This window comes from Cupressus sempervirens, chromosome 3, assembly GCF_028749045.1.
Source record: "Cupressus sempervirens isolate cs-2001-9-10 chromosome 3, ASM2874904v1, whole genome shotgun sequence".
Classification (NCBI taxonomy): domain Eukaryota; kingdom Viridiplantae; phylum Streptophyta; class Pinopsida; order Cupressales; family Cupressaceae; genus Cupressus; species Cupressus sempervirens.
The window spans coordinates 652,615,836-652,635,290 of record NC_143120.1 but is presented as its reverse complement, the minus strand read 5'-3'; positions in this window follow the sequence as shown (position 1 = coordinate 652,635,290).

Genomic DNA, 19,455 nt, shown 5'->3' with positions numbered 1-19,455 from the left:
AGAAATATAAAACCAATTACATCAGTTAGACTTGTATAAAGTTGCATAGCTACTAAATAGCTAGTTCCAAGGAGTTAATGCTAGATTCTAACTATGAATATGAAACACAAAAAATTCTTAAAATAAATATAATATGTTACCAATATAAGTAATTTAAAGCTATTTATTCTCTAATGAAAAACCCACATAATACCTAAGAAGACTGAATTCTAAATTTTTTTTTTTGAATAGTATGGCTCATTTAGCTACAAACTTAAAGTTGGTCTAGCACTTCTTTATGGATGATCACCTAAAAATATTGAAGGAACCCTTAATATAATTGGGATAGTGAAAATTCATCAAAAAATAAATGTTAACAATACTCTTTTAACATGAAATGTAAGCACAAGGATATAGGAAACCCATTGTATGTAGTAGAACCATATTGATACAACTAGACGAGCTAATTAAAATCATGGTCCAATGAAAAGAAAATTTCCTAAAATTAACTTATCAACACTTTAGTTAGCGTGAGCATAACAATGATGAGATATAAAATATAAAGAATGTAACTCAAGTTTCCTAGGATTTTATATCAAGGAATTCAAAGATGCCTTGTCCTACCTAATACATGTGAATGTGATGTTTGGCTTCAAAATCTAGAGATTTAGAGCTTTCATTGATGAATGACATCTTATGAATATAAATAATTTACCAGTTCAAAAAAAGATTTCCAATTGTCACCCATATATTGTAAAGCTTATACAGGTGAATTCCAATTGTCACTAATATAGGCGAATGTGATGCTTGGCTTCAAAATATGGAGATTTAGAGCTTTCATTGATTTGAATTTTGTTCATAGAGTCATTTTCCCAGTGGCTTTCAATAACACGTAAAAACACTATGTGAATGACTACTCTTACAATTCATATTAGTTGCTGCAACCTTTCTATTTGATGCTCCCTATCAATCATAAAGAAATCATAACAATGTTTAGAGTAAGTTGCAAACTGATTAAACTATTATCATAACCAAAATCTAATTAGGTTAAATTTACAATGAAATATATGGTGTACTAGAATCAAAAGCTGAACAACATCTTGTACACATTTAACTTCAATCTCTATAAGATTATCAACATATACACTTTTTCTAACATTTTCTCACAACTGTACAAAGAAAAATACTTTTTGCATGTTAGAAACTAGAGACCTATGGAATATGATCACAAGTGAAAACATATTGTTTAAAGGAGAAAATTTATTTGGTTGGGTGAACAAGAACTCAAACATTTCTTTTGTGGACTAGTTAATGAAACTTCAATAAAAGCATGGCACTAAATGTCGCAAAAGAGATAAATGATGTCCAGAAAAGTAGATATTGCTTTGAAGAGGAATAATTGCTAAAAATGTTAGCATTTAATTGAAGAAAACTCATTAAAACATTATAAATTGGTGCTTTACTTGAAAATTAGTTGATGAAGGATCCAATAGGTTTGTTATCTGTTCATTGTAAATTTCAAGAAAAGAGCATTTTCAAACATATCTCAACTACTTAGGCACATGGCTTTCTTCTTCCTACATTCATAAGGAAAGCAATTATGCCTAGCATTCACACAACTATACAAATTAAACAAAAAAACTAAAATATCAAAAATCAAAGAGCAAAAAAGATTATAGCTCTAATCCTTGCAAACAAGTACTCAAAAATTTGAGAAGTCACTCCATGATTTCCACTTGGTGTCTAGTCTAATTCATTTATATCACGAAGCATTGTATGTGTTTTTCCACTTCCCATCTACACAAAAATATCTCATAAATCAGCATGAATGAAAGAAAATTACATGAATATGTGTTTTATGGCATGAAAATATCATCCAATAAAATATCACATAACTATGTGTCAAATAATGGCATATAGTTGTGAGTCATAAACATTGAGAAGATCCAAAACATGCTTGACCATAAGCAAACATACAACTATTGTAACTTGACATGCAATTTTCCACCATTGGTAAGCTAGTCACTTTAAATCACATCTCTTGTATGATCAAAAAAATGTTTCAAATGAGATTACAATCATAAGATGTCCAATTAGATATGTGGTTATATCTGTATGTATACCTATGTTGTTTCATAGGCAACATGATCAAATGTGAAATGTGTTTGAAGAGGACCAAGAAAAGTAATACTTTGGGAACTCTCTTGCTTTAAACACTGATTGTACCCTTGAGAAGCTACTTCTACACTATTTAGAGGCCGTATTCGAAGTAAAACTTGCAAAAAGAGATAAAACTAGAATTACAAATAGGTGGAAATGTAAGTTGAAAACAAAGTTTCACTTTTCAGCCCAAACACTCTGCTTAATGGGAAGAAGAAAAAAATAGATTCATCACGTACACATTTTGATCCATCCAAAATGAAGGATCTTCCTTGAGTTCAAAATGTGGCACTTCAATAGTATTTACCACTGTAGGTGTTGCCAATGCCACATCAAGAGTTTTACATGCATGACTAGTTCTTGTAGTTGAGTTTTGAGAAGTAGGAAATCTAAAACTATTGGTGGCCATGCTTGTTAAGTTTAAGGATCTCTAATAGATAAAACAATTACAATGAAATGGAACTCTTATTAGTACAATAGATGAGCAGAGTATGTCTTCAAATAATGATGATCTCTTACTAATCTAGTTCAGTATCTCCCTTTTTTGATCTGCTAAGAATATCAACTGTATGTTGAATGTGATTTGAATTCTATATGCTACTACAAGTTAGATTTAAGTAAGATATACTAAGATTGATAACAAGGTATTATATGCAGATCATTGGATCCTGTGATGCCATGAATTGATTACATTTCTTATTGATCTACTCTCTTTAAATATGGAGATAGTGAGTCATGACCCCTATAGAGTCATGCCTCTTTAGTGGCATGACCAACTGTCCATTAGTTAAGACAAACTAATTATAATTAATGATCTCGATCTCAATACAAGTAATGAGCTTGATAACAATACAAGTAATGAGCCTAATAATATTAATATGATAATACAAAAAACAATTGCCTTACTACTTTAATATGTAGTTGATCATACTACTGATAGGCAATGTGTTGCAAACATATATATTATTCCAAACACACATAGAGAGAGAATATATATATATATATATATATATATGTTTTAATAAGTAGCAATGATAGTTTGTCTCTAGATATTTTACTATGATCTTCCTGTGGAAGTGGAGACTACCTTCCATTAGTGATATTGGTTTCATGTCTTTGTGCCTAGCCAAACCTCTTTCTATTATTCACATTTGTAGTTGAGGATGGTATAGATCTATTCTTTTGTGGTGATGCAAGAGGAGATAACTTTGAATCATCAACCTTTCCACAAAGACTTGCAAGTTTTTATTGCTATTCAAAAATTGGGCAAAGGGGTGCCCTCATAGAACCAACCATTATTGTTGAAGGAAAATTAGAATTAGATGGCTTTTCCAAGCCATTCTCAATTTCTTCCTATGGAGTATGTTTCTGAGAAGTTCTGCAGAAAATCCTTAGTCAAGACATTTCATGTAGCATGCTATTTTTCACCCACATAATCATCCATTTTAGCTAGTAATATAAAACACTCTTTCAAGATTAGATAATGAGATCTAAATCATTCTACAGTTCTTGAGCAAAAAAACACCAATGAAACAAGATAGATAATAATTCTGAAAGGGTACGACAACCTCTATAATTTTTCAAAACCTAGAATAATGAACTTAAGGGAACCTTTAAAAACTAGAACATCATGCAATAGTGCACTCATATGCTATTTTTCAAACCAAAGGTTCCAGAAAAGAAAACAAAAAGCATTTTACATCTTGCACAATTTTTTTATGGGAAATAAATTAATCTAATACTCAAGTCAAAGTAAGAAGGCACATTCAGGACCCTATTATGATTCAAACCCAAGACACTCTTTGACCTCATGCTATTTGTGCTTGCTCCCCATGGATTATTTTGTCTTTTCTCTATCCCTTCTCTTACTCTCTACTCTCATTCTTATTCTCCTTTTTCTCTATGTCCTTTTTATCTCCCCAAAATATGATGGGTTCTACAACAAGTTAGAATGGATCTTAAGTCAATCTAGATGGACACAACATGAGTTGTTGAGTCTTGATTGAAAATAACTTAGAGCTATGAAAGCATGCTGTAACTCTTCATGAGATATCAGATATATGTTATGATGGATGTATGGGATAGCTTGTGTTGGATACAATATGAGATTTCAGGACATTCTCTCTTTATTGGAATCAGGTATACACATGTTTCTTTTCTTCATTTCAATATACCACTCAATTATGTGGAATATCCAATAGATGTAAAGGAACCTCTTCACCTAATCTTATTAAAGAGAAAGGACATTGATCTTCTTTGGATAAGGATGCTTCACAATCAAAAGATGGTATCCCATCTTCATTGCCTTGAAAGAATTTCCAAGATATCATATAAGATCTTCCCTATGATCTATGAAGGAACATTGTAACTCTTCATGAGATATTGAATATAGGTTACAATGGATGTATGGGATGGTTTATGTGGTGGATGCACTATGAGAGTACATGAGTCTAAGGATGACTCATGTTGGCAGTCATGTATATAGATGAGCATTATACATTGGAAGGACATATTAGATCATGAAATTTATTTTTAGGTATGAATGGTAGGATACCATCTTTCAATCTTGAAGCATTTTTGTCAAACATTAGGGATCCATGTGCTTTCTCTCTTAATTGGAATCAAGTGTGCAAAAGTTGTGTTTCTTTGTTTCAATATACCACTCAATTATGCAGTGTACCCAATTGATGCAACACAACCTTTGCACCCGATTCAATTGAAGAGAAAGGACATTGATCACCTTGGATAAAGATTCTTCATAGCCAAAAGATGGTTTTTGTACCCATGGTTCACTGTATTTAAGGTTATGATCACATTTATTCTCCAACCTGAGGGTTTGTCAATGAACAATGATCACTTATTTCTTTGTTAAAATTAATTAAAAACTAGTACCACCAAACCAAGATGCTTTTGATTTACTATCTTAACATATTCAAGATAATGGATCTTAGAATTACCAGTGCATAAAATAGATACAAAAAAATTAACTATCAAAAAATATAAATATGAGTTATTTCAAATTATTTGAAGCATTGTTTACATAATCTCTTTATAATATTTTTGACTTATTTTTGAAGATTCGTTTGCATAGAATGAAAGAGCATTGAGTTCTCACCATTGTGGTTTTTGTGGGATTAGATTTCATTAATAATGAGGAAGAAATCTATGTTTTGTGTAAGATTTTTGAAACCCTAGGTAGGTAACTAGTCAAAAATTCTAACATTATGGAATTTGATAGTAAACTTATTAATCTTTCATTTGGTTTTGAATTTGCATTGAAAAGTGGTTCCATGTGAGAAAAATATGATGCCCTAGTGGCTTAAAATAGTAAGATCCATGTATTTTAGTTGTAACAAGTCTTAGTAATCAAAATAATATAAGGGTTTGTGAACAATGAAAATAGGTTAATAAGGAAGAGGAAAATTTAATGGGTGCTCTATAGGGTGGATGTTCCAATGAAGATAAATAATATAATTTGTATGAAAACTTCATCTTAGTTGTCTAAATATTGACAATAATTTTGGAACATTATTCTTTTGCAAAGTTTGGTTAACCAATTCATTAAGGATTATGAATTGGAAGGACTAAGGTTTCCTTATGTTGAAGATTCCAAAAGTTGAGATTAAATGAAATCTCATTAACATACTTTGAATGTTAACAATGAATATATATTCCTTGTTATAATTAATAGAAAATATTATGTTATTGTACTTCACTGTTGATTTCTCAAGGATATTGTAAGAGGTTGACAGTGCCTGATGCCCAAAGATATCTAATTCAACATTGGAGGCATTATATAATGAAGATTATAATGTCATTATGATAATGAGTTCATTGATTGGTTTATGAAAATAATGTAAGAATCTTGTTTGTTAGAATGGGTATTTGGACAAGGTATGTTAATAATGAAACTTGGCAATAGAGTAAAGGTTTTGTGTGTGTAGGTTATAAGGACAATGAACAAGGATCTTGGATTGATAAATATTTTTGAAACCTTGAATGGAAAGAATGAGATTTTATTGATAAGGTAAGATTTATTGATGATTAAGTTGATGGCCCTTTGAACTAATGCTCTTGAGAAACATTTTAGCATAATGAATAATGATCTTGTGGATATGGTGATTGAATAAGGGCAATAAACCTTGAAGATTATCAATTGAGTAAGGATAGGATTGGGGGACCTATTGTAAGTGTCTTGAACTGAATGGTTTCATGAGGTTGCCTCTAGAATAATGATTTTATATGATGAAATTTAAGATCTACAAATAAAAGCCAAAAAAGCATATAGCATGTTAAGACATCAAAATTCATTTAGTATTAATAGCCTTAAAAGAAAGACTCACTCCACAAATAAAAACAAAATAAGCATAGCATGTTGAAACATAAAAGTCATTTTAAATATATAGCCTTAAAAGGAAGACTTATGGTACAATGAAAATTATAAAAAGTGGGAAAGAAAAAGTAGCAAATTAAGTACAACAAGACCACTAATTAGATCCATTTTTGTACCATCCTTGCATACTCATAATATTTAAGATAGATACTTTCCTAGCAATGCAATAGGTTGTTTGATCTATTGATCATTAAGAATCACACAACTTAACATATAACAAAGCCTATGCAAATATAAACCCAAGAATAATTTTCTCATAAATTTAAAATCTAAAAATATGAATTGAAGTTTAGTTTTCTCATTAACTTAAATCTAGAACAAAAACCAAAACAAGCATACCTAGTTGGCTGTACACAATTACACTCTATACCCATTTTTCAAATATAAGGCTCGGTGACCTCCAGCCAAAACTTATGCAAGTCTACCAGAATCTGTCACTCCTAATTTGGTAAGTGCCCATCCCTAATGACTATTGAATATTGCCAAAATAAGGGTTTAATCTAATGTAGCATCTCGAATTGCAAAAGCTAAGAAAAAATGATAGAAGGGAAGTTCAAATATAAAAAATTAATACAATAGACAACAATATATTATGTTGTATAGGAAAGCTTCTTAAGCCCTGTGTTGGTTGACCCGTTAACAACATAGATGTTGATTGAATTAATTATTTATTTCATTGATTAATTTTCTTTCTTTTTTAGTTGACCACTTATCCAATTTAAAAAAATACTCTAGATTTCATGGTAGAAGAGAGCTGCTAATTAAAATCCCTGTGTTGTCTGTTATGAGAAAATACAACTCAAAAGAAATAAATAATATTTTAGCACATTAATCCACTGACAAGCAAAGAAAAAACCTTTTATTTTAATTATTAGAATCCAATCACAATAAAAATATCAGATTCAATAGAAAGGAAAAATGAAAGCAAGGACTAGAGCATTAGATAGCGAAAATTAGAAAGTACCCTTTTCAAGATGCGATTCAATTATTTGCGATTATAGATTGTAGTAGGGAAGTGAGAGGGAAACAAAGCCATCAATCAAATTAAATCTTCACATTACCGTAATTTTACAAAAATATTAAAGCATTCTGTAACTATGTCTAAAAATTCAAGAAAAATGTGCGACGAGAAAATCATGTATATGTTGATAGATCAACAAGCAAGAAAAAAGCACGTATCTCAATAAAAGATCTTACACCATTAGCATCCTACACCACACCATTTATTTCTTTGGCATCAAAAGTAGGCTGAATTCAATTACCATGGGCTAAAATTCAATTGATGCAAGTGGGGATGAAAATCACCATTTGTAGAGGCTTCCATCTAGAACTTGATGGTTTGCATGTTCTATCAAAATTTATCAGCAACTCACTATAAAAACAAGATTAAAGACATGGACAATGTTAATGGCAACTTTACAATCATATTACAAAATAAAGAGCATTGCAAAGATGATTAACAGTACAAAAGACAATTCAAATGACTAATATCCCAAAGGGGTAATACCTGATCATGCTAACATCAGTCATTTTGCCATCTACTAAGTGTCTTGGTTTATACAAAGCTTCACCTCATTGACCGCCAAAAGATGGGATCAATTTTCATTTCTAACCCTTAGCCACCTTTACCTCAAAAAGCTCCCGCACCAAATTTTGTCTTTTTTTTTGTTATGAACCCAAGTTGGTCAAAATTTTGACCAACTTGGGCATAAAACCCTAGTTTGGTCAAAATTTTGACCAACACAGGGATAAAAATTTAGAAAAATATGAAATCATAGGCCAATATGGCCTTTGGTAAAAAAATTTGGTAGAAAAAAAGTGGAAATGTACAAGTGTATGATTGTTGTGTAACTCAAACTTGTGTCCCAAAAGAAAATGCCTCCAACAAACAAGAGTATGAACTACAACTGCAACTTCCAAATCATGAGTCAAGTAGTTAAGCTCATGGTCCTTGAGTTTTCTAGACTCATATGCAATCACTCAACTATCCTATATCAACACTGCACCCATGCCTTCTAATGAAGCATCTGTGCAAACAATGAAATCACCTATAGGATTAGGCACTGCAAGGACTGGTGCACTGGTCAAACGATCTTTAAGAGCATTAAATTTTGCCTCACACTGTCCTGACCAAACATAATTCTTCCCTTTTCACTAAAGAGAAGTGATGGGATGAGCTACTTGTGAGAAATCCTTCACAAAGCAATGACAGTAACCTGTCAATCCCATGAAACTATGAACTTTTGAGACATTAGTAGGTATCAGCCAATCCATGATAGCACAATTTTTCTTTGGATCCACTGCAAGTCCATCACTAGTGATGATGTGTCCCAAATACTTCACCTCTGACTAGAAGAACCCACATTTACTCAAGTTACCATACAACTGATGGTCTTTCAAGCACTACAATACCTGACATATTTGGACTTTGTGCTCCTCCATAGTCCTTAAATAAATCAATATGTCATCAAAAAATACAATGACACACTAATCAAGGTGTTGGCATTAAGTTATTATTACCATTAGTGACAACACTTATATGTATTAGTATAGCTACCGAGCTCATCACTCAGTCTACAATGTATACTGAGCATTCAATGGTTACCTTGTACATTCATCACTTAAGCAGTTTACACTAAGCCTTGCAGTTCACACCGAGCATTCTAGTGTTAACCAAGCTGAGTATAGCTACCAAGTGAATGTGCAATCCAATAGTTCCTATTGAGTGATGAAAGCACAGTGCCTACCAAGTGATGAAAGCACACTGCCTACTGAGTGATGAAAGCACAGTGCCTACCAAGTGATGGAAGGAAAGTGTCTACCGAGGGATGCAAGCACAGTGATTACTGAGTAATGAAAGTATAATTTTTATCGAGTGAAAGCAAGGAAAATAAAGGATTTAGTTTTTACCAAGTGATACTATATCCATCGAGTCTTCAATGGTTACCAAGTTCAGAACTACATCAGGTGATTAGTATGGACTGAGCCTTCACTTCTACCAAGTGCATGATGATGTCGAGTAATGTAGTGGATGTCGAGTATTAGAAGGTCACCAAGTCAATTCAGTGAACCTAAGTTATTTACTATTGGGCTAACTCAGTAATATTTTTTTCACTTATGTTTTAGCCGACCTTGCAATTATAGTTATTGGGATGGTATATATGTAACATATTATATCATTTACAATGTGTGGAAGTATCAATTAAGACATATAATGTTTTGTGAAGTGTAAATGCGAATCAACAGAAGAGTAGAACATTTAGCAAGGTCTACAAGGAGCAATAATGATTCATTAGTCATAAGAATTGATATATGCTTCAAGGATCTAATCAGCAAATCAAGTTTCTAAGTAGATCCACTATTTCATCCTAATAGGTGAATCAGTTTTGTAAATCCTTTAACAAGGTAGACTTAACAGTCTTTGTATAAATCTCCTAACAGAGTGCATACTTTAGTGTATGTTTGTAAATCCTCTAACAAGGTGGACCTAGTAGTCCTTTTTGCTCCTAACAGGGTAGATCACTAGAAGTGGTCAATGTAAGCCTTAACAGGCCAACTTCATACTGTAGTAACAAAGTTTTGTGGGTATCATTCCCATCCCAATTTTACTTTCTATTTGGAAGGTTTCTCGGTCACCAAATCACTATGTACATGTGTTATGGATGTTTTATTTCTCATATATGTAGTAGATTAGATGAATAAATGGTGAATAGTTAAAATGCTAATTTTTAAAAAGTTTTGTAGTTACTGATACACCCCTCCCCTCTCAGTAACTAATCATATCTTGAATATTTCCAACAATTGGTATCAGAGCATTTTGGTTCTTAGGAAAAAGCTTGATAGGTTGAGCAAAGATCAAGGACAATGGAGATATTCAGACTTGACAAAGCTATTGAAAATGAAAAGCTAGATCTGGAAATGGCCTTGACTCAACTCAAAGAAGCAAAGGAGCATCTTTCTCAATCCCTGAAAAGAAGGAAGAAACTTGCAAGACAAGTGAATGATCATCAGTATGTTGAAAAAAAGATTGAAGACCTTTTACCATCAAGCAATTCAAATGAAGTTAATGAGGCTATCAAGGAACTCTTAGCAAAAAATGGTTCCCTGTAGGATGAAGTAAGAAAGCTTAAATGAGAACAAAAAATTCAATCAATCAGGCTATGTGAAGTTTTGGAATAGAGAGACAAGGAAAATGAAGACTTAGAGGCAAGAAATAATCAATCCCTTCAACATGAAAATCTTGTAGATCGACTATCTAATACAAATGAAGAAATTATGAATTTGATGATCACTGAAAGACAAATCAATGAAAGTTTGGAAAATGACTTGATCACTCAAAAGAAAATCAATGAGATAATTATGAAATCTCAAGCAGACATGACTCAATTAAATCAACAAAGTGAGCAGAATCTTCATAGACAAAAAGGTAAAGTTGGACTTGGTTACAAGGAAGAAGGTGAAACCTCCAAACAAGGTGCCCAAAGGAATCAAACACCTACTTGAAATCACTGTGGTAAGATAGGTCACACATCAAACAAGTGTTGGAGCAATGGAAAAGGTAAATTCAATGGTAAATGCTACAATTGCAGTCAACATGGTCATAAAGCCAATGAATGCAAGGAAAAACCAAAATTTGAAGGCAATTGTCACAAGTGCAAGAAGCATGGTCGCAAGGCATTCCAATGCAGATCCAAATCATTCAATCTAGTTGAACAACTTGTTAAAGAAATCTTTGGATGAGATTACAGTACCTAGTGTAGATGTCATTATTATGGAGAATCTGGACACATTGGCAAAGATTGCTCAAGGCATCACTTGAGGAAAAGAGACACAACAGTGAGATGTTATACATGTATAGAACTTGGTCATATAGCTAAAAACTACATGAATATAGGAAGGATTGAAGATGAAAAGAAAGCTAAAGCTGAAAACATTCGAAATCAAATAAGGCAATGGTGGATTCCAAAATCTACCGAGCAAGATAGTTCAAGTAATGGAAATGTCACTTAAGCAGTGGGTGACTCCATCATTTCCAATTAAGATTCATAAAGGATCTGGAACTGTATCATCAAGCTATATCCAAAGCAATTCTAGATGCAAGAAAGCAAAATGATCAAATAAGTATTCCAGATACACAAAGATCAAAGAAAGTGTATGTTTCACTAAGTTGCATCTACCGAGGAAAGTCGGTTGAAGACCTTATCGAACTAGGTTGGGAGTGACTAAAAGTTTTTGTTTGACCATTGAGTTGCAAGCTTCTACCAAGCAAATGAATGATAGCTTGTCAAACACTATGTCATCTCAACTACCTTCATACCAAGCATTTATGGAAAAAATTTCATCAAAAGGGCAGAATTCAATTTCATTCTTCATTGCGATTTTAGAGCTAAGAAATTTCAAGTGAATTCCAAGAAACTCCAATTGATTTCAAGTGATTTTAAAGTAGAAAAACTGTTTATAATTTTCTTACACTTACCGAGCAGCAATGGCATCTGGGAGTAACAGCAGCACCAAGGCAAAAAGAGGTTCATAAATGTTGGTAAAGGGTACAGAATGGAAAGTGCCCAACTTCAAAATTGTTCCAGCCATTGCAAAATTACTCAACTTGAATGGAGCTCAATCACAAATTCCACCTAAGGTACTTCTTATCAATGATATTCATACTCATTTTAGATGTTCTATTCAAGAAATTAGAAACCTAGAGATGGACAATGCCCTAGGTGAAATGAGTGTAGATAGCTCTCTAAAACCCAAATACAAGCATCTTGAAACCAAAGGCTTGACTCATATCTTGCATATGCCAAGAAATTTCCAAACCAAGTGGATTAGGTATATTTCAAGAGTCAAGTGCACAATGGGCAACTATGGCTAGAACAACCAGTGTTAATTACAAGGAAGATGATTTACAAAATCACAGGTCTCCCTATGCTTAACAAAGAAAAAAACCACCAAAACCCTAGGTTGAGATGAGTTGTAGAAGATAACCCTTGCCAAATGGGATGGTAGAGGTTTGAAGGTGAACACTATATCAGATGTCGAACTAAGATTTGGTGTTCATGTTATTGCCCACAAAATCTATAGCTCTAGTCGACTGAATAGTTTACCTTGTGAGGATATGGATTTGGCCTTCAAAATTGTAAAGAAGAACCTTGAATTTGACCTATCTGAATTACTATTGAAACAATTAAACAAGAATATGGAGAGTATAAGGACTTCAAAGAATAATCCCTGTAAATTCAGCTCTCTATTGATCTATTTATTTTTCTATGTTCAAAAATTCTTTCCATCAAAAGGAACAGTTGTATGGAGAAAAGACATTCCCATTCTTTATCAAATTAATGAGTTTGTAGCAGAAATGGGTGAAAATTTTGATAGCATCATGGACAATTACTTTAAAGATTTCAAGGAGAGAATGAATAATAGGTTTCAGATTCCACCAAAATTAGTTGAAGATTATAGAGATGATGCATGCTTTATGGTTGATTGTGATAAGGTATACATCCAAGTAGTCAGACCCTGAGTTGCATGGGTAAAACCTCTTCCTTATGAGGTAAATATTGATGAGGCCAGGGATATTATTGAAGCATTGGTGAATGAGCTAGTAGACCCAAGGCAACCAATCTTTGGAACATATGACGAGGGAAAGGCCAAAATTGAACTTGAAATCAAGCTACCCCAAGCCATAAGCAAAGGCAAGAGGAAGATAGCCAAATTGAAAATTACAATAGGTCCTCTTATGCTTATGAAAGGAAAAGGTGAGGATGAAGAAGGTGATGAAGAAGAAGAAGGAGAAGAAGAAAAAGAAGAACATGAGTCTGAAGAGGAACATCCAAAGAAGAAAGGTAAGGTAATTATTACCAAACCTAAGAAAAATCCTACTGCAGTATTCTCTAGAAGAACTAGAAAAGGAAAACAAGAACCTATATTGGTTAGGCCTCCACCCACATTCGAGGAAAGGCTTAAACAATTGGAAGAAAGAGTTGGCATCACAAATTTCAAGGCATTGAAATTTGAAATAAGAATTAATGCTGAGAAAATGCAGATTGAGGAATCGGTACTCAATAAGATGGGTAAATAGAAATACTCCTCGAACTAGCTCACCTCTCAAATCTCCAAAGAACTGTTGGAGAGATTGCAACCAAGATGGGAGTCAACCACCCAAATGGTTAAAGACATATATGAGCAATCTCTAAAGAATCTTCTACTGAGTTTCATTGGAGCAGAAATAAAGGCAGCACTAAAGATCCATGAAGGTAAAATGATGATTATATTTCACACATGTTTGATCTTAATTAAAGACATTGAGAATGTTGTAAATGATGCAACAAACATGTGGAAGAACATCTATCATCTACAAAAGTCTAGTGAAGATCTAGTTGAGATCAAGGATGATGATAGCAGTGATAGTGATGATTTTGATAGCACTCCATCCATCACAGTTACTCCAGGAGAGCTGCATGCAATCATGGAAGAAAAATAGGAAGAAGAAAAGGAGGAAGAAGCACATTACGAAGAAGAAGATCCAGTTAAAATTGCAGCAGAAGTGATTGCATCCCTTCCTCACTCTCCACCGAAAACTGTTACATCCACTTTGGAGACAGCTTTTGCAAGTGAGATTGTGAGCACAATTACCACATCAATTGGTTAATCTTCACCTGCCACCTCCTAGCTCTAGGTATCTAAAATAGAGGTGCCAAGCACTTCATCTACCAAACTTTCTATCACTTCTTTAGCCATCGAGTCAACCTCCTTAGCTCCTTCATCAACAACAAGTGTACCAGTAAGTTCCACAATTTTGTATTCATCAATTCTAGTAAGTTCTACTATTTTGTTTCCATTAGCATAATCTATATCTACTTCCACTCCAATCAGTTCTACTATGGGTACTCTACCAAGTATGATACCATTTTTGGGAAGTGTTTCAATTTTTGATCCGGTTAATACTTCTATTGGCATTCAATCCTCAAGTCCTATCCCAGTTTTTACTACTAGCCCTTCCATCTCCACTATTGTGTCTATTCCTAAGGTCAAACCAGTCATCATAGAAGTGAAACAAAAGAAACAAAAGCATACATTAAGACTTTTGATCACTGGAAAGGAAATTACAGAAGATATTGACTTAGACATAGAGATAGTAATTCCAAAGATTGACTATGAAAATGCTACCATTGAAGAGATGAGGTTAGCTAGTCAACTAATAGAGATGAAGGCTATGCAGAAGCAGTTGAGGTCTGAAAGGGATAAGGAATATCGAATAATTGAGAGTTCCAAGAATATAATTACAGATGCTATAGGTGTTGAAGTAGATTCTACTCAACACATTTTGATTTAGTTAGAAGAGGCTATATAGAAATTTAATGAGGACTCTTCTAGACAAGAAAAACTTATTGAGAAACCTAAAAAGAAATTTGATAATAAAGTGCTAGAGCGTATTGCTCAAAAGATAGCAATAAAGCAAGTTGAATTGTCAACATTTTTGGGAAATTTTGAAAATTCTTTTAATAATGCAGCATCACTTTTTGCTAAACTTTGTGATGTTTTTTGTTTTAACAAAGAAATAAAGGATAAGTTAAATAAGATTGACATTGATATGCAATCAAGTGCCTCCAAGCTAAAGGTGGACTCCTCCTCCACAACCTCCCATCAAACCAAGATCAGATATTTGGCAGATGTTCAGGCAGAATTATTGAGAGAGGAAGCTAGGATCCGGTCACAACTAATAAACATCCAGAACATGATTCTTCCTATCATGGACACAATGCAGAAACATCTTGCTCATTGCAAAACATTGGTCCAAGATCAGAACTTCTCAGTGGCTGATCACTTGATCCAATTATCAGTAGAAGTTCAAACTACCCTCTCCACCTGTCAAATTTTGTAGCAGACTTGGGATAGTACTTTGTAACCATTCTTAAGGTACATCAAGAATTTATATCTCATTTTGGTGTAGCCATATAAATTGTATATATGCAGTCCTTTGGCATTATTGTCAAAAAGGGTGAGAGATTCAGAGATTCAGTATAATAAATAAGGAGAGGTATCACTATAAGTGATAGGGGAGTTAGCACACAATAAATTTTGCATGTGTACATAAGTATATTTGTATATGTAGTAGTTCTACAAAGATCAATTTTGAAAAACATAAATTCATTCAATCAAGATGTGTACATATGTTTTGGCTTATAATTGTTTTTGTCACTGATGCCAAAGGGGGAGATTGTTGGCATTAAGTTATTATTGCGATTAGTGACAACACTTATCTGTATTAGTATAGCTACCAAGCTCATCACTTAGTCTACAATGTATACCAAGCATTCAGTGGTTACCTTATACATTCATCACTTAAGCAGTTTACACCAAGCCTTGCAGTTCACACCGAGCATTCTAGTGTTAACCAAGCTGAGTATAGCTATCGAGTGAATGTGCAATCCAATAGTGCCTATCAAGTGATGAAAGCATAGTGCCTACCCAGTGATGAAATCACAATGCATACTAAGTGAGGAAAGCACAGTGCCTACCGAGTGATGAAAGCACAGTGCATACTGAGTGATGGAAGCATTGTCTCTATCGAGGGATGCAAGCGTAGTGCTTATTGAGTAATGAAAGTATAATTTTTATTGAGTGAAAGCAAGGTAAATGAAGGATTTATTTTTTACTGAGTGATACTATATCCACTGAGTCTTCAATGGTTATCAAGTATAGAACTATGTTAGGTGATTAGTATGGACTGAGCCTTCACTTCTACCGAGTGCATGATGATGTCGAGTAATGCAGTAGATGCTGAGTATTAGAAGGTCACCGAGTTAGTTCAGTGAACTTGAGTTATTTACTATTGTGCTGACTTAGTGATATTTTGTTCACTTATGTTTTATCCAACCTTGCAATTATAGTTATTGAGATGGTATATATGTAATGTATTATATCATTTACAATGTGTGGAAGTATCAATCAAGACATATAATGTTTTGTGAAGTGTAAATGCAAATCAGCAGAAGAGAAAAACATTCAACAAGGTCTACAAGGAGTAGTAATGATTCATCAGTCACAAGAGGTGATATATGCTTCAAGGATCTAATCAAAAAATCAGGTTTGTAAGTACATCCACTATTTCATCCTAACAGGTGAATCAGTTTTGTAAATCCTTTAACAGGGTAGACTTAACAGTCTTTGTATAAATCTCCTAACAAAGTGCATACTTCAGTGTATGTCTGTAAATCCTCTAACAAGGTGGACCTAGCAGTCCTTTGTGCTCCTAACAGGGTAGATCACCAAAAGTGGTCAATGTAAGCCTTAACAGGCCAACTTCATACTGCAGTAACGAAGTTTTGTGCATATAATCCCCACCCTAGTTTTACTTTCTATTTGGAAGGTTTTTGGGTCACCAAATCACTGTGTACATGTGTTATGGATGTTTGATTTCTCATATATGCAGTAGGTTAGATGAATAAATGGTGAATAGTTAAAATGTTGAATTGTTTAAAGTTTTTTAGTTACTGATTCACCCCTCCCCTCTTTGTAACCAATCATATCTTGAATATTTCCAACACAAGGTAAGTGTGAAATGCACCATTCATCAAACTCATAAAAACTAATGACACATTGGTTAGCCCAAAGGGTACAACTCTGAACTCATAATGCCCGTACTGGGTAAAAAAATTGTTCAATAAATATCAACCTCCTGGTTATGAAGCTGATGGTATCTTGACTTAAGATTAATCTTTGAGAACAATCATGTTCCCTTCATTTGATCAAATAAGTCATCTATGCTTGGCAAAGGATAACGGTTCATCACTATCATCGTATTCAATTGTTGGTAGTCAATGCACATGTAAAGATCCATCCTTCTTCATAAAGATGACTAGTGTACCCCATGGGGATACACTAGGATGAAAATGGCCCTTGGCCAACAATTCCTCCAACTGCAATCTGAGCTCACTCAACTCCTAAGTAGTCATGTGGTAAGGAGCTCATAAAGTTGGCTCCACTCCTAGTACAAGATCAATCTAAAAATCAATGTCATGTTATGGTGGCATACCTAGAATCTCATCAGGAAACACATTTGCATACTCACAAAGAAGTGGGTGATCATCAAGTGTCACTATATAGCTCTTGACTTCCTTGAGATCACTGACAAACACAAGAAACAACCGGCAACCCTTTTGCACACTCTACTTTAGCTGAGATTATACAAAGTGAGATTGGTATCTAAACTCCTAAAAGTTCCACTTGCCCACTTGTGTAATCTACACATTGTACCACCTTACGATGGCAATTGATATTTGCCTAATGGGTAGCTAACCAATCCATGCCTAATACAATGTCATATGATCCCAGAGGTAGAATGTGTAGATCCACTATGGTGGTGAAGGTTCTCAAATCCAAACTACAACCTTTGACCAATGAGTCAATAGCCACTTTGGAACCCATGGCTAACTCAGCTTGCCACCTATCAACCTAATGTACTACCACAAGCCCACATCGCTAAACAAGAGATGGTGAAATGAAATAATCTAAAAAACCAGAGTCAAACAAAATTAAATTTGAAATACCATGCAACATGCCTGTAACCTCAACCACCATACCTTAATGCTCATCTTGAAGGTTGTCTACCCACTACAAAGACTATGATTCTGACCTACATCTCCTACAATAGGCTCAAATTTTGTTGTGCCTTACCAGGTCTTGTGGATGGCTTGATCGAATAATCATAAGATTTATGGCCAGGTTGGCCACAAAAATACTAGTTCCTAGAAAAGTTGGAACCTGTCCCACAACCACCCTAAATAGTGCTAGGATATGGTGCACTACCTTTGTTGGAATTCTATTGCACACTCTACGAAGGATGATCTTACTAAGATTTCTATCCCTAGTTTTGGTTATCTCTTTTTCCCCTAAATTACCTAAAGACTATCTACCCTTACTCTAGTAACTCCTCTTATTCTTATGTCAAGGACCACTTTGAGAGGGTGTTGAATAGGTTTGGGCCTTTCTAGAAGACTGAGAATACTATGCATCCTACCTCGAAGGTCATGCACTTTGGTTTTGAGAACTAGATTTACTGCTATACCTCCTAACCAAATTTCTCTCTATGATATTTTCTTTCTCCATGGCAAGAGAAAGTGTCCTTAGTTGATGAGCATGGACATCTCCAATGATGGAGTCTCTAAGGCCCCCAACAAAGTGTTGGGCAATGAGTGCATCATCATGCCTATAGCTCAAATACTACTTCAAACCAAGGAACTCCTTCTCATACTGATCAACCATCATAAATCCTTATTTAAGCTCATAGAATTCATCAATGTGAGCTTCATGATATTGTGGTGATAGAAACTTCTCTCTAAAGCTTTCCTCAAAGATCTCCCAATGAGATTTGTGACATTGAAACCAAGCCTTTCACTCTTTGAATCCCACCAAATGGAACCATGTTCCCTTAGTTGAGGGATCATGCATTAGGCCTTCACATTGCTCCCGTACGGAATTAGGGAGAAACAATGCCCCATATCAAGCAACTAGGTCTCAGCCTTGACTCCTGTTCCCTAGTCATCAAACTCTAGTGGTTTGGACCTCTAAAGTTCCAATATCATCTCAACCTAGGTGAGATCAGCATCATCCTTGCCATGGTCCATCCATTGGTTCCCTCTTCCACTCAGTGGTGTATGAGAACATTCCCATTTTTTCCTCCCTATGCTCCAACTGATGGCAATCTCCATGATGAGATCCCTCTTTGTGATCATGATCATGCTGGTGCTCCTCAACACAAGGGCCCAATTGAGAAAGGATTTCCTAGAGCACTGGCATCAATGTTCCCATGACATTTTGATTAGCATTGCCCTGTTCTCCCTCTCCTTCTTCTCATCCCTCTTCATGGTGTTCATTTCCATAGTTACCACTATAGGTACCACCATGGCCACCAAGTCTACATG